This window comes from Telopea speciosissima, unplaced genomic scaffold (genome assembly GCF_018873765.1).
Source record: "Telopea speciosissima isolate NSW1024214 ecotype Mountain lineage unplaced genomic scaffold, Tspe_v1 Tspe_v1.0013, whole genome shotgun sequence".
In the NCBI taxonomy this organism is placed as follows: Eukaryota; Viridiplantae; Streptophyta; class Magnoliopsida; order Proteales; family Proteaceae; genus Telopea; species Telopea speciosissima.
In genome coordinates, this window is record NW_025317349.1 from 448,492 (window position 1) to 470,000 (window position 21,509).

Below are 21,509 nucleotides of genomic sequence, written 5' to 3' on the forward strand. Positions count from 1 at the left end.
GTTTTACAGGTCGACCGACAGACTAAAAATATGATAGTTTTATGATCGTTGGAGAACAAACAAACTTCAACTTTTGGCTTTATAAAAGACATCCAAATAAGAAATTAAACACGTCTTTTGATAGAAAAAGTACATAGAAATAAAAGTACATTTGTGAAAGTAAAAAAGTGCTAGTTTGTCATTGAGCCAAGTTATTCAATTCAAGCTCTTCAAAGAGATTTTACCAAGTTCTCATCTTTTCACTCTCTCCAATTTATACCATCAAGGAGAATCATCTAGGAGACTCAAGGTGCATCATTCTCATTCATATCATTGTGCACCATCACTCAAAGGGTAAAAGTGTCACTACTCTGTGATAGATATTTATTCTAAACTTTCTATTGTATTTATTTGTTTATGCTTTTGAATTGATAAAGCATTGTTGTATTAATTTAGACCGTACTTAGATTAGTACAAGGACCTTCTCATCCATAAGAGATTGAAGGATATTCTTGTCCTGGAACTAAGATTGTAAGGATCCTCTTATCTTGTTAAAAAAAGTTGTAAAGCTATCATTTCTCCACCTATTGTAAGTGTGCAACTAATCGAAAAAGAGAGAAAATCCACTAGTGGTAACCCATTCACCCCCCCTCTAGGTTACCCAGCATCTTGGATGTTGAAAAGTTGTCAAAACAAAGATTTCTAGCAAATCCAAGATTGCTTATATCTGATTTATATTGAAGGTGTTATGTTCCAATTAAACCTTATTCGATACCATGTTCAAGAACAATATGCAGTATCAAACTTGGATCAAAACCACAAGTATTATTTTTAGTATTCTCTATGTGAAACAAATGCATGGATTGGATTTAAAGTGTCAAAAATAGGTAGCACGACAAGAATCAGGGCAAAAAACAACTTCTGTGCCTCGAAACCAAGGTTTGAGTTAGCCTGGAGAAAGTTCCAGGTTTTGATCAAGATATGGCTGAAACCGAGATGAACTCGATTTTTGGCTCATCGAAACCTAGTCGAAACCTGAGTTTTAGAGCCTTGATTGTAGCTAACCCCCATTAAACGTTTCAAAGTTTACTTAAACATCCCTGAAGTAAGCGAGATCACCAGGGTAAAAGATTCAATTCTAACAATTTCTGTCAAAACACATCAGCCAAGTTTGGGCCTACTTTAGAGGGTATTCCTCACCTATTGGTCAAAGATTCCTTAATAAGACATGTATCCCTTTAAGTCTAGTTTACAATGCAATTTGAATCGTGTCGATCAGATATGTATAGACAAAGTTATGACCAAAACATCGGGCAGGGGTTGAGTGCTTAAAAATAGTTTTGGGGATGAGCGGATTGACGAGCGGATTCACTATAGTGAGTCCGGTCTTGAGTTCAGCCCAAAATTCATCCAATTTGATTCCTAAGGCCATTAATGGCTCCAAGAGCTTGGGGGGAAGTGTTCTAGGGCCACTTAGAGCCAAAATAACACATCTAAACCAAGGGATTACCAGATTTAATGGATTTAATCATTCAAGAACAATAATTGGGGTTTTTGAGAAAAAAGAACTCTAGGTTCAAGAGAGGGGGTTCAAAGAGAGGTCTAAAGGGTCCCAAATGGTGAGCATTGGCTTCACATGGGTTATTATAGAAGCTCATAAACAAATCCTTGGGTTCAAAGTGGAAGCCGAGCCTCTCCCAACTTCAAAATCCAAAACCATAAATTAAGAAATAGAGTAATGGAGAGGGAGGAATGGGAAGAACACTCACCACCAAGGAGGTAGCAAGGATCCAAGGCTAGGTGAGCCCCCTTTGCGCTCTCTCCATCTCCTTCGTCTTTCTCTTCTTTCCCTCCTTCCACAATTTTCCTTAGAGGAGAAATGAAATGAGTTTTTAGAACTCAAGTCCTTTTTATAACATGAAATGGGCCTTAGGGCCTATTTAGGTGGCAGCCCAAGGCTCCAAAACTCATTAAAGCTCTAATTAAGCCCTGTGGGCCTACTCATTGGCCCCACCAGGTAAGGAGAAATGGGGATGGGGTCCACCATGCCCGAGAACACCCACACAATGTCTGAGACGTGGGATAAGTAGGTCCCATAAGATTCCCTTTGAAACAGGCCTCACAGCATCAATGGGTTTACGAGCGGACTCATCAATAGTGGGTCCGGTCATTGGTCTGTTCTAGCTTAAAAGGCAAAAACAAAAGGGCAAGGCCCTAGGTTCTTGGCCCGCATTTTAAGGACTTCAAAGGGGGTATGTATACATAACATTTATGGTTAAAACCTTAACTTTGTGTGGTCTCATTGCTCACCAAAACGGGGTTCCCATCCTTTAGTTCAGACTTTCCTTTTGACTGTCATGGCCCAAGATCACAGATGTCAACAGTTGACAGCGTCACAACACATACAAATGAATTCAATTTAGCCTAGAAAATTAGGGTGTATTTTGGGCGCAGGTATAACATTCCCCCAATCTTATAAGAAATTTCATTTTTAAAATTTGACGTGTCTGGAGATTCAAGTAGTTGGGGATATCTCGACCACATTTCACCTCTTTGCTATTAGGCATCCCTTGATCAGAGTGATTACTCCACCTTGCCTCCCCAATCGTGATGGTACGGTTGCAAAAATTGTCCCCTTTGTACCCTAGAACCTCTTCAGATTCCTCATCAGTGTCAAGTCCACAACAAGCTAATGTGGCTCTTGAGTCAAGACAAGTGTCAGGTTGGGAGTGTATTCCCTCGACACCGATACATGGAATACCCCATAAATACCTGCCAATATGGTGGCAATACCAACTTGTATACTATGACTCCACTCCTACTATTTCTTCTCTTGAATACCATCTATCGACTTTAGTAATGCTGCATCAGTAGGATTAGGCTTCTCTGATCCTCTCCACTAGTGACAGTTGTACCACCAAGGTTGCAGGTGACCTAGTGGTACCTTCTATCAGTCGTTCAAAGTCCACTCTTTAATAATATCTATCCATACACACGTGGCCTAAGATAATTCTGAGTTTGATTAATCTAAAGTTTGATGCATGTAAGGGCTTTGGGAGGGTCTAACTTCGAACATATACCTCAAGAATCGACAAATCTAACTATCTTTGCATATCACGGCCAGTATTATACTTCTATGACTTAGGTTGCAAGGTATAGATCTGTACTACCTTTTCTTACGAGGTTTTTGCTATGAGGACCTTCACTTCTGATTCTCCAATTCCTAGCCCAACTTTAGAATTAATTGGAATATTGATGGAATCTCCTATTGTTCATTCTCAATATAGAGGGAATGCATCGGTGACCCATTACTCCACTCATACCTATTTTTGAGTAAAGTTTTATCAAATCCTTCAGTTTCAGTTTTCATACCACTCAATCGCACAAGTCTACAAAACTAACACTTGATAGAATATTTTACACCAATCCAAATGCCTGGATCTGAAATGTCCTATCCATCGGTTTGTGCATGTAGAAACCTTACCAACACTCAACTACGTGTCTAAGTAAAATGGGAGAGAATAGTAAACCCCCTCTCTAACCTCTAGACTATGTAACAAGCCCTTTGGTAAGTCCCTCACCGATGGTCAGACTTAGTATAAAGGGATTCTTAGAAACCTCAGTAAGTGATTAAAAGGCACAACTTCAAAAAAGATAAAGCATGTACAGGTCATAGGTGTAGATAAGGTACCTATTAAGGTGCCCGTTGTTGATTTTGCATCTCCTACAGGCCTGGTGGACTCACTACTTTAGGGCTCGCTGTCCTACTATTGTTACATGGGCTACTACCTTGCACATGTGGGTTATACACGGCTTACAGTGTGGGCAATTTCTTAACATATTACCCCACTCATTGCAACCTCAACAATGAATGTCTGGGCTACAAGCCTGAGGTGGAATTGCATTCCACTAGCTAGACTACATCAGAGTAGAATCAGGATAGGGCTCTCTAGAAACTTTGTTGGGTCCCACGGGTTCTTGTGAACTCATAGGTCTCTTCCAAATCCTTTTGCTTGAGGTGGTAGTACTGGTTGATCCTGAAGTACCTTTCTTGCAGACGGGATAGCAAGTACAGAGAAATTCTCTGGCTCGGCTTGCGCATGTTGTGTCGATTGGATCCGTGCATTTATGCTGGCCATGATTTCTTGTTGTTGCTCTCTTATGGTGGCTCGCATATCCTCCATGTACCTATTTTACTGCTGCTAAAAGCTTCTCATCATATCACTCCCCATGGTAGTGACATCATGAGCGATAAGGGGTGGTTGGGCAGCAGGCATGGTCTTTCTACCACTTTAGAGAGAAAAAGGAGGGGTGCATGGTCTGAAGAAATAGGTTGCAACAAATTTTGAACACAACCTTGAAAGTGATACACTCATGAGTCATTATAAAAACCTCTGCCAAGAACTGCAGAAACACTCCCTTTTCTTCAATTTTTGCACCAAGTAAACTTAAGGCTCTGTGAAGGAATTTGAATAAGGGCACACACATCCACCCATGCACTAAACTCCATCGCTAACCCAGCATTGAAGGCAACTGGTCTTCTCTTTTCATTGGATTCGAGAGTGTCATTAAAGTCTCCTATAACCAGCCAGGGGCCAATTGGTGCCAGCCCCGCAAGATCCACCCATAAATCCCTCCTCTGGTGTCTGAAACAGATCGCATGGACCGCATTCACTAATAGACAATCTGCTGCCACTCCACTTTAATAGAAAGATACTGGTCTGATTCAAAGACCACAATAGGCTTTTTAACATGCCTCTTCCATACAAACCACAGGTTAGGAATCTTATTCACTTTATTGTTATGAATTAAATTAGCTTCAAATCCCAATCTACTAACAAATAAACATGGGAATTGATTAACCTCGATCATTGGCTCTGCCACACAAAAGAGATTCGAGGACCTCTTTTTCAAAATATTTACTAATGTTACTCTCACTGCAGGCTTCTTCAAGCCTTTGATGTTCAAATATAGAACACATGTTGCGTGTGAAAACCTCCATCACCCGGTTCACCCAAGGATGAGCTTACAAAAACCAAGTGAGCATAAGAGAGTCGGTGTGGCTCCGACCAAGGAAAAGTGAGATAAGCGTTTGAGCTCCATACCTGGGTATTTATAGGATGAGTTGAGGCAACCGAAAGAGTCCTCGCATGGTAAGAATCCTTTTTTGGTTGGGCCCTTCCATGTCAAAAAGATCAGAGTTATTCTCGGAGTCAGATTCTTAATAAGGCAGGAGTCCTTATTGGAACGTGATTCGATTCCATTATGAGATTACGGCCCAATTCGTGTCCCGTGATTATCAGGGTACGATGATGTGGCCTCTCAATTTTGGGTGAGTCATAGTTATCGCCTCTGGAGGGGCCTCGACCTTAGTCAGTTGTACTCTTCATGCTCGGCTTCGTAGTCGGCATAGGTGGGGATGTGTTGCATTGTACGGCTCACCTGTGGAGGCCTCGGTGCCATGCTTGACTCGGTGGTCCTTATAACACGATAAACCACTCGGGTGCTCGACCAGTCATTTGTTCTTGGTGGTCCAGGCTGTATGGCCGAACAATGCAGGCCCGGCTTAGTGCTCGGTGACCTTAGCACTAGGTCGGGGTGGCGACCGGAGTGGCCCAGGAGACATGCCATCACCGTCTCTTCTAACAGGGTGCTCATTGGTTACCGCTTGGCTCAATCGTTAGGTTCAGCCTAGTCCACGTGTCACCTTCTGAGTGGAGGGCACTTCTATGACTCATCACAGGCCCCCTACTCATTAAGGCTCGGCTCAGCCTTGGTGAGTATGGTCTTCGGTGTGCCGATCCCTCTTTCTAAGGTTGAAACTGAGTCCGTTCTCCCTGTTGATTTGATGTCTCGTACGGATTCTATCATTAATGTTGTCAGTGACACATCACTCGGCGTAATGATGGCACTCGAGAATTTGAGCCGTCTCTTGATTTGGACCATCAAATCTTCTTGGATTTTCCTCAGCCGTCGGATCTCGACGACTGAGTAACTATAAATAGTAGAGGTTCTTCTCTCATTTTTTCCTACTCAAATCATCAGAGCGCTCGACTACCTTAGAGTCCTCGGATCTCCCAGCGCTTGGCTTTCTTTTGCGTTTAGCCCTTCTTCATGTTGAGTTCGTCTTCGTGTTCAGCTTGTCGCTCAAGGTTCGTTCAACCAGTAAGTTCCCTTCTTTCAACATGTTAGTCGGTACTGATTCTGAAGGCGAAGTGCTCGCTGGGGTACAAGACATCATGAATCTGAGCCGAGAGCTCTCCATCCTTTCTCCTATAATAGACCTTCTGGGCTCGGCCTCTGACGAGCCCGAGATGGTGGATTACCATCCAAATGATGGACTGAAGCCCCCCTTCGTCAAGAGTCTAGCAATCTAGCTCAGCTTATCCCCGAGGACCGTGTTGGGAGCTCAGGATCATCCTCAGGCGAAGACGAAGAATCTTACGAGGCTTCCAACGATTTGGAGGTAGGGTCAGTCGATTCCTCTTCTGACGTCCCAAAGCCCGCTGAGGGAAGTGTCGGTTCGATCGAGAGCACAATCACCGAGTCCGAGCTTTGTAATGAGCGCATTTATGTGTGAAATCTTAGGGCCATAAAGCATGTATTTTTATACGTGGAATGGAGCTACTCGAGGTTTTTGTTTGTGTTTTCAGGTTTGAGGTGAATTCTTATGAAAATGGAGCAAATGATGCTAAGGATCCGTTTTTAAGCTATTTAGTGGTGTTTGGCAGTAGCTAGAAGCGCCCAAGAGTCGAGAAAATCAAGTTTGGATTGAGCACTGAAAGAATCACGTCAATCAGTCAAATTTGAATGTGAGTACAGTCCCCTTAGCATAATTTTGAGGTGTTAATAATATGGATGTGTGGCCCGTCGAGTCAGCTTCGCAATGGGTCAAATGGTACTTGATTTCGAGTTAAAATGAAGAAGTTACAGCCGTTCCGTACTGACGCGTGAAAATGGCATGCCAATGTTTTCAATTTTTATGATAGGGGTTTATTTGTAATTATCAAAAATTAGCCGGGGACAAAGTAAAGCGAAAGTCTGGATTCGAGGGACCATATTGCAATTATCAGAAGTTATCTTTTCTGTTAGCAGAAAGATTCTATTTGGAAGGCTCTAGAGTAGTCCAACTTCAACTTGAGATATCTTAAGCTCTCGAACTCCAAATTGGACGAAATTTGGGTCTATTTTGGGTGATTTTTTGCAAGGAATGCAATAGTGAGACATAAATAAGCATCCCATGCTCCATGTTTTTTGAAAGACAGAATGGGGATTTAGTTAATTCTTGAAGGGAATCTTAATCATCACCCTTATTCTCTCTCTCCTCCAACTTTTCAAGGGCACTTTTGGAATTGTACTATGGATAGATTTCTTTTGAAAAATATTCTTCCATCCATGGAAGGTTGAAAAGTCAAAGATGCTTTGATCTCATTGCTTGGAGAAGACACCTACAAAGAAAAAGAAGCACAAGAATAGAATTAGAAAGTTACTTTTTGAAAAATAGAAAGTTTATGTAGCTAAGATTTTTATCTTTCCCTCTTTCTATTTTTTCTCTATTTTCTTGGGATTCAAGTAATGTAAAGGAGGAAGGAGAAGGGAATATTTCTCCTACCTCTTCTCTCTTCTCCCTTCTCCTCTCCTTCCCTATAAATACCCCATGGTTCTCTCTTGTAAACTTGTTCAATTATTAGTGAAAATTTCTCTCTTCTTCTTCTAAATTTTTGGCTTTATAAGTTTCTAGTTTGATTTATGAGCTTAGTTTAATGATTGTAATAGGTTTAATTCAAGCTTTACTTTCAATTTATGTCTTCAATTTGGTTGTAATATTTTAATTCTAGTTTAGTTTTATTGCTTTCTAGTCTAAGTTCCTAAGTTGATGACAAGACTTGGAGATTTGGAAGAGGAAGCCATGGTAGGATTATTCAAGTGTTCAAGCTTCTTCAACTACATTCATGCGAAGCCTAATTAGTTCATGTACTTTCAACTTTCGTAGAAGGGAGTATCAATTTCTTATTTTTATTATATGTTCTTCTTCTTAACCTCTCAATTCTTATAGTTTCTAATTTCTTCTTCTTATTCTCTACCTCTTTCTTCTTCTATTAGTTTTATTTTATTAGTATTCTCATCTCCATTAATCCCTTCATTCTATTAAGAATTTTCATTCTCCATTACTTTTATTTTCATTCTCATTCTCTATCTCTCTAATTCAATCATGCTTTTAGGATTTTATTTTTTAGTTACTACTATTATTGTGCATTATGTTAGGATTTTTATTTAATTATTTTTATTTTAATTTCAGATTTGATAGCGCCATTTCAAGTGTGAGAAGCAAGCAATTTCAATCTGGTTCAAGCACCTTCGGGTTTCACCTCTCTAATCTCTTAATCTCATTCTTCCTTTGTTTTTTTTCATGTGGTTGTGGTGTGTGGCTACAGTTTATTCCTTCGAATCCGCGTTAGTATTGATCGGTTAGATGCTTGAGTGTTAGGACGCCAATTCAATTCGCTAGATACTTGTGAGTTAGGATGCGTTAATTTAATTATCATTAGTTTAGTTCAACACTTTAATTTGGTTCACTTTGCATTACTTTAAAGTAAGTAAAATAGAGTGGCGTACATCTCCTTGAGTTCGACCTGTAGCTACTATTGATCCATACGCTTGCGGTTAATTATTTCTTACAAAAATTTTTTTGGCGCCATTGCCGGGGAGATTATTGTCCACTTTATTTTTTTGAGTTTTAAGTAATTCAAAGTGCTTTAGTTTCTTCTCTTTCTCCTCTTCTTTTTTCTGAAAAAAAAAAGGATTTTTGAAAACCTCATCTTGTTTCTCTTCTGTTTCAAAGACTGTGCGCCCAATCTAAAGTCCTTTATATGCCCAAACCCTACCTCTTTTGGTGTCCCTCAAAGGATTAAGTTATCTATAAAGCTGCATCTTGACTTGGTTGGGTGGATTGGCATGTGACTTATCTTTGGAGGTGACCAACTTTGACAACAGGAAAGCAACATAGTGAGTGTTATTGGAAATAGAAATGTATAGTGGTCCTCCACTCTACATCAGAATCCACTTGGAGTCACCCGTTGGTTGCTCGTGAAGACTATACGGGTTCCCTTCCTGTCAACCTACATGGCAACCTTACAGCTTCAGAACCACTGTTTCGATTCTTGAGGGACAGATGCACTATCTACCTTGGACTCCCTCTTGTTTTTGGTGATTTTCTCTTCTAGTCTTTTACTTTTCTTTAATTTTTCTATGGGAGACCTCATATGTGTTTAAGTGGCTACAGTGTGGACTCGTGATTCAAGCAACCGTCTTATTAGAATCCCATCTTCCCCACCACCTTTGACCCCACCTACTACCTTTGGAGACCAACAACCCAAGACTCTTAAGGATAGGTTTTACCCTACCAGGGCTGCACAACCCTCTTGCATCAATCTGCCTATTGCTATAGGGAATGACTATGAACTCAAGACCCACTTTATTAGTATGCTACCCCACTTCCATGGGATGGCCAATGAAGATGCATATCTCTTCCTTAGGGAATTTGAGGAGGTCTATGTTCTAATTAAGGTTCAAAATTTAACTGAGGATGCAGTTAGGCTGAGGTTCATAAACTTTGCCCTAAAGGACCAGGCCAAGAAGTGGCTCTATGGACTGCCAAAAAATTCCATTAATACATGGGATGAGTTCACCATTGTCTTCTTGAGAAAATTTTTCCCTCTTCACAAGACCAGTAAGCTCAAGAGTGATATCCTCCAGTTCAGGCAGAAACCACATGAGTCCTTCTCTAAGTTAATAGAGAGATTCAAGGACCTCCTTTTAGAATGCCCTCACTATGGTATTGATTTGTGATAGCTCTGCCAAATTATTTATGAAGGTATTGACTTTCAGACCAAGCGGCTTTTAGAATCTATGTATCCCGCAGGCTTTACCTCTTTTTCTAATGAGAATGAGGCCTAGACTTTCTTGACCAACTTAGCTGAAAAGACTAGGGAGTGGGAATCCTCCCAAGAGACTGAAAGGACCACTAAGGGGTACCTCATTGAGGGTGTTCAAGCCAAAGAAACCAAACTTGACAGCCTCATCAAAAGGTTGGAGTCCCTAATGCCTAAAGAGCCTATGCCAGTTAACCAGGTCAATCATGTGTTAATATGCAGTTGGGTGCCATACACCTGGACATTTTATGAAGGAATGCCCCAACTCCTTTGTGGGTAACTCCAACACTGAGAATATGAGTGCTCTCTACCAAAATAATCTATATTTCAACACTTACAATCCAAGATGGAGAAATCACCCCAATTTCTTCTGGAATCAAGGAAACCAAGTATGCCCATCCAACTTTCACAATCAAGGCCAGCTTGGTCTCCAAAGTCCCAACTTTGCACCACAAAATCAAGGTATGTCTTCTCACCCGTTTCCCCCTCGTCCTCATCTAGGACCCACTATGAATTCTGCTAGGCCACCTCTCCTTGCACCTTATCAGCAACCCCCAGGGTTTATCAATACAGGAGAAGCAATAAGAATGAGTGAGATGAAAAATAGGATAGCCCTTCTCATGATAAACCACAATAATATGGAGAAACAACTCACCAAGCTTGTCACAATCCTGTATGAGAGGGAAACAGGAAAGTTACCTAGCCAACCTGAGCCAAATCCTAGGCACCAGGTTCGTATTCAGCAAGGTACCCAAGCTCCTCCACTCAATGTTGTACAAGGCCAATAGTATCAAGGGCCCTCTAATCAGGTAAATGGAGTGTATGCTTTAAGGAGTGGTCGTGAGTATCAATAGGTTAGTAAACCACAATCTTTACCATCTCATACTCATGTTGTCTCTCCTCCTTCTGAAGAGGCCATTGTAGTGCCTTCTGTTCCTGGTTCGTCTGATGAACCTGAAGAGATTCCAGATGATTTGGTTGAGAAAACCAAAGATGATTCTGTTGAGACAGTGAAAAGGACCACCCTAAGAGAGTTTATACCCCACTTGCCCCTTTCCCAAATAGGTTGGTTAACAAGAAGTCTCCTTCTGTGGAGAAAATATTAGATATTTTTAAGTAGGTTTAGGTGAATATTCCTCTATTGAATGCTATAACCCAGGTCCCCGCTTATGCTAAAGTCCTCAAAGACTTATGCACCCAAAAGCGGACCACCAATGTGCCCAAAAAGGCATTCTTGGCTGCTAATATCAATTCTCTTATCGCAGAGCCAGTAGCAGCCAAGCATAAGGACCTAGGTAGCCCCACCATCTCTTGCACTATAGGCAACACCACTATTGATTATGCCTTATTAGACCTTGGTGCAAGTGTGAACCTGTTACCCTTTCATATCTACCAACAGTTGAGATTGGAAGAACTGAAACCAATCAGAATTACTTTTCAACTTGCAGATAGGTCGGTTAAAGTTTCTAAGGGGATGGTTGAGGATGTCCTGTTAAAAGTTGGAGAATTTATTTTTCCTGTGGATTTTATTGTCTTAGATACCCAACCTACTGTCAATTTCAAGGACCAAATCCCAATTATCTTGGGTAGACCTTTCCTTGCTTCCAGTAATGCTTTAATCAATTGCAGGAATGGTCTCATGAAGTTATCTTTTGGCAATACTTTTATGGACTTCAATGTGCTTAGGTTGGGCAAGTAGCCTGATATTGATGAAGAGGTATATATGCTTCAGAGATTTTTCGATGATGTTGACACTTTCTTTGAGATTGATTTTGATTCAAAATTTTAAGAATGTATCTAGGAATTGGAAGGTGTTGGTGATACCACTTTATCTGAGGTCTAGAGCATCTAACCACCATTGGAGCCCCTTGGACCCCTATCCACCTCCATTCCTAAGCCCTCCAATATTGATCAATTCATAAACCCAAATAATTGTCATTCTGATGATTGTTTTGTCCCGTATGTTGATTGGTCCAAACCTCCTAGGTTTAATGAATTTATTGAGGAGGACAATGTTAGTCATAATGCTCTTCAAGCATATTATCGTGATTCTTATTTGGCAAACCAAGTTATGCAAAGAGCGGATAGTTTTATTGCTAGGATTGATTTGAGTAAGCCTCCCATTTTTTATGATTATCTTGATGAGGTTATTGATATTCATGATCCTTTTGATGCTTACTGCGATCCATTCTTGGTTGATTTTTGCGATAATGACATGCATTCTGCATTAGGGATTGGGAGGATTTGTCTACATGGACTATTTTTCACTGCCTCCATTTTCCACTATCCCAAGTGGACAGATTTTCCTGTTGGGTATTTCTCATCTGTGCTTAACTTCCATGTTATTTCTCGCTTTACTAAAGTTCATGGTCGAGTATTTTCTAGTTCTGAAGCTCTTTCTACATTTACTGGCCATGGATTGAGGTTTCTGTTACTGCCCCTAGCAATTTTTGTAGAGCTCATGACTCTTCATGATCCTCTTTGTTGATTATATCTAGTAAGCCACCCCATCTCCTCCCTTGTCCTTATTCTTTCTTTTCTGCATGCATTGAGGATACTGCATGATTTAAGTGTGGGGGGGGGGTGTGTTGGACTTAATTGGTGAATTTTGATTGTGGCGGTAGTTTGATTTTGTGCATACATATCTTCGATTCCAAGCAAGAGAAAGAGGGAATTAGGTGCCCTAGCATGCAAAATAATAAAAAATAAAATCCCTTTTCAAGGACTATAATTGGTATGTATCCGATGAGAGGGACTAAGTTGGAAAATATGAGCACTATTTTGTTTGATGGCTAGATTCCTCTATGTGTTTTATGGACCCTTTGATCTTTTGGCTAGTAGTTGAGACCAATTTGTTTGTGGCAAGGCAGACATGAAAGTGAATAAAAAAAAAAAAAAAGAAAAAAAAAAGAAAGAAAAAGGAAAAAAAGAAAGGAAAGTGGAATTCCTTGGGGCTAGATAGGACACTATTGCCTCAGGAAGCAGGGTGACTTGTTCGAAATTCCTTGGAAGGAAACTCAAAAAAAAAAAAAAAAAAAAAAACTCTTGCATCAATGTCTCAAAGTCTTTATAGATATATACAAAAAGCGAAGCTACTAAGTATTTAGGTGTCTGGTGAATGCTCCACCATATCATTCAGGGAACAGTAGTGAAGTAGAAATAGAGTTGACTGTTGAGAAAGAAAAGCTTTGCCTTAATGCCTAAAAAGAAAGTATGGTCAAAAATACTCAAAGCCTGAGTCTTGGTTCCATCGATGCTATGAGTAGTTTACCTGAAGGTGAGTAGTGTTCAGAAAATATGAGGAGATCCCTTAATCTTGATGCGTGCTTGTTACTTGAATTGATGTGGGGTGATAAAATTCAAGTGTGGAGGAACCTTTGGCTCCTTGATCTTTAGTTGAGCATTTTTAGCGTTTGTGTTCACTATCCTACTTATGCAATGATTAAAATTTGCAGCATTCTTTTTCTTATTGAATTTTGGGTGTACATTCACTGTAAACACCCACGAGACACAACACGTTCACTAGGGGTAACCTAGGGGTTTAAAGGCTTGTTGCACATGCTAAGTGCAATCGTGATTCCTACAAAAGTGACCTAGGACTCCTGCATTTTAGATTAGTTTTTTTGTTTTTGTTTACTTGAGAACAAGTAACGTTCAAGTGTGGGGGAATCTAATGAGCACATTTATGTGTGAATTCTTAGGACCATAAAGCATGCATTTTTATACTTGAAACGGAACTACTCAAAGTTTTTGTTTGTGCTTTTAGGTTTTAGGTGAATTCTTATGAAAATAGAGCAAATGATGCTAAGGAGCTGTTTTTAAGCTATTTAGTGGCGTTTGGCAGTAGCCGAAAGTGCCCAGGAGTCGAGAAAATCAAGTTTGGACTGAGCACTAAAAGAATCACGTCAATAAGTTAAATTTGAACATGAGTATAGTGGGGCCCTTAGCCTAATTTTGAGGTGTTAATAGTATGGATGTGTAGCCCGTCGAGTCAGCTTCGCAATGGTTCAAACGACAGTTGATTCCGAGTTGAAATGAAGAAGTTACGGCCGTTTCCATAACGACCCGCGAAAATGGCATGCCAATGTTTTCAATTTTTATGGCAGGGGTTTGTCTATAATTATTGAAAATTATCCGGGGTCAAAGTAAAGTGGAAGTTTGGATTCAAGGATCCATATTGCAATTATCAGAAGTTATCTTTTCTGTTAGCCGAAAGATTCCATTCAGAAGGCTCTGGAGTAGTCCAACTTCAACTTGAGATATCTTGGGCTCCTGAACTCCAAATTGGACGAAATTTGGGTCTATTTTGGGTGATTTTTTGCAAGGAATGCAATAGTGAGATGTATATAAGCATCCCATGCTCAACGTTTTTTGAAGGACAGAATGGGGATTTAATTAATTCTTGAAGGGAATCTTAGTCATCACCCTTATTCTCTCTCTCCTCCAACTTTTCAAGGGCACTTTTAGAATTGTACTATGGATAGATTTCTTTTGAAAAATATTCTCTCATCCATGGAAGGTTGAAAAGTCAAAGATGCCTTGATCTCATTGCTTGGAGAAGACACCTACAAAGAAAAGGAAGCACAATAATAGAATTAGAAAGTCACTTTTTGAAAAATAGAGGGTTTATGTAGCTAAGATTTTTATCTCTCCCTCTTTCTATTTTTTCTCTTTTTTCTTGGGATTCAAGTAATGTATAAAGGAGGAAGGAGAAGGGAATATTTCTCCTACCTCTTCTCCCTTCTCCTCTCCTTCTCTATAAATACCCCATGGTTCTCTCTTGTAAACTTGTTCAATTATTAGTGAAAATTTCTCTCTTCTTCTTGTAAAGTTTTTGCTTTCTAAGTTTCGAGTTTGATTTATGAGCTTAGTTTAATGGTTGTAATAGGTTTAATTCAAGCTTTACTTTCAATTTATGTCTTCAATTTGGTTGTAATATTTTAATGCTAGTTTAATTTTAAAGCTTTCTAGTCTAAGTTCCTAAGTTGATGACAAGACTTGGAGATTTGGAAGAGGAAGCCATGATAGGATTATTCAAGTGTTCAAGCTTCTTCAACTACATTCATGCAAAGCCTAATTAGTTCATGCACTTTCAACTTTGGTAGAAGGGAGTATCAATTTCTTATTTTTATTTTATGTTCTTCTTCTTCTTAACCTCTCAATTCTTCTAGTTTCTAATTTCTTCTTCTTATGCTCTACCTCTTTCTTCTTCTATTAGTTTTATTTTATTAGTATTCTCATCTCCATTAATCCCTCCATTCTATTAAGAATTTTTATTCTCCATTATTTTTAATTTCATTCTCATTCTCTATCTCTCTAATTCAATAATGCTTTTAGGATTTTATTTTTTAGTTACTATTATCATTATGCATTATGTTAGAATTTTAATTTAATTATTTTTATTTTAATTTCAGATTTGGTAGCGTCATTTCAAGTGTAAGAAGCAAGCAATTTCAATCCAGTTCGTGCACCTTCATGTTTCACCTCTCTAATATCTTTATCTCATTCTTCCTTTGTTTTTTTTCATGTGGTTGTGGTATGTGGCTGCAATTTATTCTTTCGAATCCGCGTTAGTATTGTTAGGTTAGAGGCTAGTTTGTTAGGATGCCAATTCAATTCGCTAGATGCTTGTGAGTTAGGATGCGTTAATTTAAGTATCATTAGTTTAGTTCAATACTTTAATTTGGTTCACTTTGCATTGCTTTAAAGTAAGTAAAATAGAATGGCGTACATCTCCTTGAGTTCGACCCGTAGCTACGATTGATCCGTACACTTGCGGTTAATTGTTTCTTGCAAACACTCTGCATTCTCGGGAGGTGGCCTACTTCATCAGGCCCGACGAGGTGGCATTGTATGAGATCGCCTTCAAGTACGCTTTTTGGTTCCCCGTGCTCGGCCTAGTGGACTAGATCTTGGACCACTTCCATTTGTCTCCAGGCCAGCTGACCCCGAACGCATGGCTGCAGATGTATGACTTCCACGCCTTCTTCGTAGGATGGGTCGAGTTGCCTCAGTAAACCTCTTCTCTTAACTTTGGTATTTGAATAGGTACCGAGACAATGGGTGGTACTACTTCACCCGTTGAGCATAGAAGTGCTCGGCCCTGAACTTGTACAAGTACCTTGCCTAAGTGCCGACCTCCAACAAGAATTTGAAGCTGAGGTTTTTCTTCGCCACCATCCCCAACTGTCCCTTCCGAACCAAGTGGAAGGAGATAAAGCTGAGCTATGTCAATTGGGTGTCGCCTTGAACAAGTACGACCAGACCTCATACAATCAAATTCTTCGGCAGACACCCTTCGATGTTCAGCAGCTCCTGAAGGAGGAGTTCCTCCAATTGTGGAGGTTGAACCCGGGTAGGAAATTCAAGCCGAGCTCAGACACTTAAGATTTTTTTTGTTGTGGCCTGACTTTTCTTCTTTTTCTTTTAGTGGTCGGCAACGTTCCTTAGCTCGATACGGCTCAGTTGAAGGCCAAGCTGGCGGAGGAGAAGATGAGGAAGGCGGCCAAAAAGACTAAGGAGAAGGTAGGGTCCTCCAAGGCCTTGAAGGGTAAGGCGTTGGCCATGCCGAGCCCCAAGGACACAGTCTTTGGCCTCGAGGCTGAGAAGAATAAGGACGAGCTGAGCCCATCGAAGAGGGATCCCAAGCACCACCAGTTATCTTTCAACGTCACGGGCGTGGCCGGTCTAGCCCTAGGGATGGCCTCTTCTAGCAACCTCCCGATCTGACTCATCTGGCTCCTCTTCCAGGGGGATTTGGCTCTGATTTTAGCTACTCATGCTCGGGAGTGACTCGACGCTGGCTGTCTCCCAATCGATAAGGCCTTCCTCTCGGGCCTAAGTGACGTGAAGCTCCTATCCACGCTCTTCCAGGACGTGGCCATGGTAATTTTTTCTCCCTTATACTATCATTTGTTTATCTTTCATGCTCGGTGTTTTGACGTTCACCTTGGTCTCTTGTCCCATGGTTTTTCCAAGGCTGTCGAGGCCACTCTTCGGCTCAAAGTGGTGGCCTTGGACAATGCCTCTCTCGAGGCCCAGGTTGAGGTGGCAAGGAAGGAAGCCAAGAGAGCCATCGAGGCACTCTGGGAGGAGGAGAGGAAGAGGAAGAAGGCCGAGACCGATCTCGGGACCCTCCGAGCTGAGATGGACTCCCTCCGAGTCTAATTCGAGAAGGAGGTGAAGGCTCTGAAGGTCGAGCTTGAGCAGACGAAGAAGAAGGCCGAGGCCGACCTGGCCAACCCTCAGAGTGAGGCCATTGAGGAGTATCTTCAATCAAAGAACTTCTCGGAGGTGGTTCACGGTCTGAGGAAGCCTTCTTACTCGGCCGGCTACGATGAGGGCCACTTCGAGCTCTTAGTTAAGGTGAGGGCCGCTTACCCTAACTTGGACCTATCCAGGTTCGAGGAGGACATGACCACCGTGTCGAGGACTTGGGAGAGGAGGATGGGGTCGAAGTTCTCCAGGTCGACCCCTTGGCTGAGCCATCCACTCATGCTGAAGGCCCGAAGGGCCCCCTACTCTGTGAAGTTTCTCTTTTTTTTTTTTGAGGATGTATGTGTCCCCGTGCTTGGGGCATTGAGAACAAAAATTTTGTTTTGTACCATGCCGAGCCATCGGCTTTTTTCTTTTTATATGTACCTAGTTGAGTTGTCAGAATTCAATTAATGAAATTAACTTTTTCTGCAAAACTCGTCTAAGTCTTTGAGCTTAGCTTTTCATTACTCACAACACAATCATGTACTAACATTCAATTAATGTCATTCTTACACCCGGACACTGAGTCCAATCACTCATTCTTACATCCGAACATTGAGTTCGATCACTTGACCGTACTCCATGCCTTAGGTTTTTGTGGTGAGTTTTTCCTTGAACTTAACTGGTCGGCTCGAGCATTGTGCTTGGCCATGATATTGTGACTTTGCTAACCATGAAGGTTAGGCCTTGGGGTCAGCCAACCTATGAGGGTTGGTCTTATGACGTTGGTGCCAACCTATGAGGGTCGGTCTTCAACATCGACCAATCTATGAGGATTGGTCTTATGACTTAATTGTCGACCTATGAGGGTCGGTCCTCGGCGTCAGCCAATCTATGAGGATTGGTCTTATGACTTAGTATATGATAGACTTGAAATGAAGTCTGGAGTGGAGAAGAATCTCATTTTATTGATGTTGAAATTTCAAACTTTAGACAAATTTTTTGAGCTGAACTGGACATAATAGCTGAGGCCGAGGTCACGTGCTAAACTGAATGGAATAACTGAGGCCGAAGCTTGGAGTTTGAGCCGAGCTGAACAAAATAACTTGTCTTTTTATTGAAGTTCCATGGTCTTGGTATCTTCTTGCTCCCGGAGTCTGCAAGCGATACGTCCCTGGGAGGATTTGCTTGGAGACTATATACGGTCTCTCCCAATTGGGTGCTTGCATTCCTTGTTGCCTTGGTTGAGATGCACTCGCCTTCCTGAGGATGAGGTCTCCTTGACGAAAGTTTCTTTCCTTCACCCTCGATTCGTAGTATTTTGCCATCCTCTGTTGGTAGGCAATATTTCGAAGTAAAGCATTCTCTTACTTCATCTAGGAAGTTGAGATTTACCCTTAGTCCATCTTTATAGGTTTTCTCGTTGAAGTTGAGTACTCTATATGACGAGGCTTTGACCTCTATGGGGGTGAGCGCTTCAGTTTCGTATGAGCGCTTCAGTTTTGTATGCTAGCCAAAATGGGCTTTCTCCAGTTAGCGTTCTCACAGTAGTCCAGTACGCCCAAAACACACTCGATAGCTCTTCCACCCATCTTACTTTCGGTTCGTCTAATCTTCTCTTGATCCCTAGTAGTGTTTGGTTGGACACTTCTACTTATCCATTTGCTTTTGGATGAGCTACTACTACCAGGAGGAAGTCTATATAGAAGTGCTTGCAAAATTCTCGAAAGCTTGGGTTGTTAAATTGCATACCGTTATCTGTGATGAGCACTTTGGATAGTCCGAACCGATAGATGATCTTGTCCTGGAAAAACTTTTCCATATTTTTCTTAGTAATGCTGACCAAGGGCTCGGCCTCAACCCACTTAGTAAAGTAGTCGATGGCTACAACCAGATATTTTTGGTTCCCGGACGCTGGAACAAAATCTCCAAGAATGTCCATTCCCCACATCGCGAACGATATTGGGCTCAACATCGTGGTCAGCTTTATTGCGGATCAACTCGGGACAGGTGCGAACAGTTGACACTTCTTGCACGTCTTCACATATTTTATGGCCTCTCTTGCATTCTCGGCTAGTAGAATCCTTGCAAAGTATTTTGTATGCCAGTGCTCAGTCTCCCATATGGCTCCCGTATATGCCTTCGTGTACTTTTGCTATGGCATACTCGGTGCCTTTTGGTCCAAGACATTGGAGGAGGGGTATCGCGGCAGCTCTCTTGTACAAGACACCATCAATCATTGTGTACTTCGTAGCCCTGATCTTGACCTTTCTTGCCTCATCTCAGTTCTCTGGGAGTTGATCATTTTCCAGATAATTAACGATCGGATCCATCCAGGTCAGCCCGTCTTCCTCAATGTGTGTGATGCTTTCTTCTTGCAAGGATGGCTTTCTAGAATTTCTATGTACACTGATTGGCTCAGATTTGGGAAGTCGACTTCAGACAGCCTTGAGAGGGAGTCGGCCACAGCATTCTCTTCTCTTGGTACTTAGACCATCTCAAAGTGCTCGACCTCAGAGATCAGTGCTCGGGCTCCGCCCAAATAGGACATCATCCTTTCTTCTTTGGGTTCGTACTCTTTGTTGACTTGGTTAACCACGAGCTGCGAGTCGCTTCGTGCCTTCAATCGATTGGTGCCAATTGCTTTGCTAACTTGAAGTCCAGCCAGGAGGGCTTCATACTCAGCCTCATTGTTGGAGGCTGGGAATCTGAATCTCAAAGCGTACTGGATGCGAAATCCTTCAGGGCTAACCAACATGGGCTAACCAACATTAGACCCACTCCACTCCCAATGGAGTTGCTTGAGCCATCAATATTCATGACCCATGCGGCCTCGGGCTTGGCTTTGGCTTTGGCCTCTTCTGTAGGTTCATTGCCTCAAACTTCGGGGTCAAGCATAGTGCACTCAGCAATGAAGTCAGCCAAAGCTTGCCCCTTCATCACAGTTCGCGGACGATAACTTATATCGTATTCACAGCTCCACTGCCTAGGAGATCAGCTGATCTGACACATCCTGCTTATGTAATATCTTCTTAAGGGGCTGGTCGATCAACACTATGATTGGGTGAGCTTGAAAATACGGCCTTAACTTTCTAGCGGCCGTCACCAGTGCGAATGCTACCTTCTCGATTTTGGAGTACCTCATCTCAGCATCGACGAGAACGTGGTTGATGTAGTATATGGGCTTTTATACTCTGCCTTCTTCCCTCAATAGTACCACATTGACTGCCACCGGGGTGGTGGCCAAGTAGATTTAGAGCTCTTCTTTGGCCTTAAGTCGGGAGAGGAGAGGCGGATTCTCCAAGTACTTCTTCAACTCCTCAAAAGCTTATTGACATTTATCTATCCATATGAAATTCTTCGGGCTTCGAATGTTCTTCAAAGCCATGAAGAACGACAGGCATTTGTCACCCGACCTTGACATGAACCATGCCAATGCCGCTACTCTTCCTTTTAGCCTTTGTACTTCTTGGATTATTTTTGGAGGGCTCATCTCTCATATGGCCTTAATCTTCGCCGGGTTGGCTTCAATGCCTCGGATGGAGACCATGAAGCCAAGGAATTTTCCCAAAGTCACGCCAAAGGTATATTTGGCAGGGTTCAGCCTCATTTTGTTCTTCCTTAATACTCTGAAGGCTTCTTCTAGGTCAGCCAAGTGATGCTCAACCTTCAAGGTTTTGACTAAAATGTCATCTACATATACCTCCATGTTTTGGCCGATCTGTTTGCGGAACATGTAGTTCACCATCCATTGGTACGTCACTCTGGCATTCTTCAATCCGAATGGCATGACCTTGTAGAAAAAAATTTCTTGATCGGTTCTGAAGGCTGTGTAAGCTTCATCCTCCTCATGAATCAAGATTTGATTATATCCCGAATACGCATCCATGTAGCTCACCATTTTGTGCCCAACAGTGGCGTCTATTAACAAGTCAATCCAAGGTAGCGGGTACTCATATTTCGGGCACGCCTTATTGAGATTGGTATAGTCGACGCACATTCTCCACTTTCTGTTCCATTTGGGAACCATGACGATGTTCACCAGCCAAGTTGGGAATTGCTCTTTTCGGATTAACCCTGACCGTCGGAGCTTCTTCACCTCTTCCTTGATCGTAGTTTGACGATCACAGTTTGCCAATCGAGGGCATAATTTCTTCTCTTCTATTGGATCGATTTTTGGGTCAAATCGATGTGTAGTCAGTGCTTGGCTATGTGCCTCAGTATACCTGGCATGTTGGCAACCGACCAGGCAAATACATCGGCATTCATCTTCAAGAAATTTTTGAGCTGATTCCTTTGCCCCTCACTTAACAGCGACCTAAACTTTACCGTCTTGGTAGGATCTTCATCGCTAAGGGGATGAGGTCTTCAACGGGCTTCCCACGCCTATCGGTGAGCTCA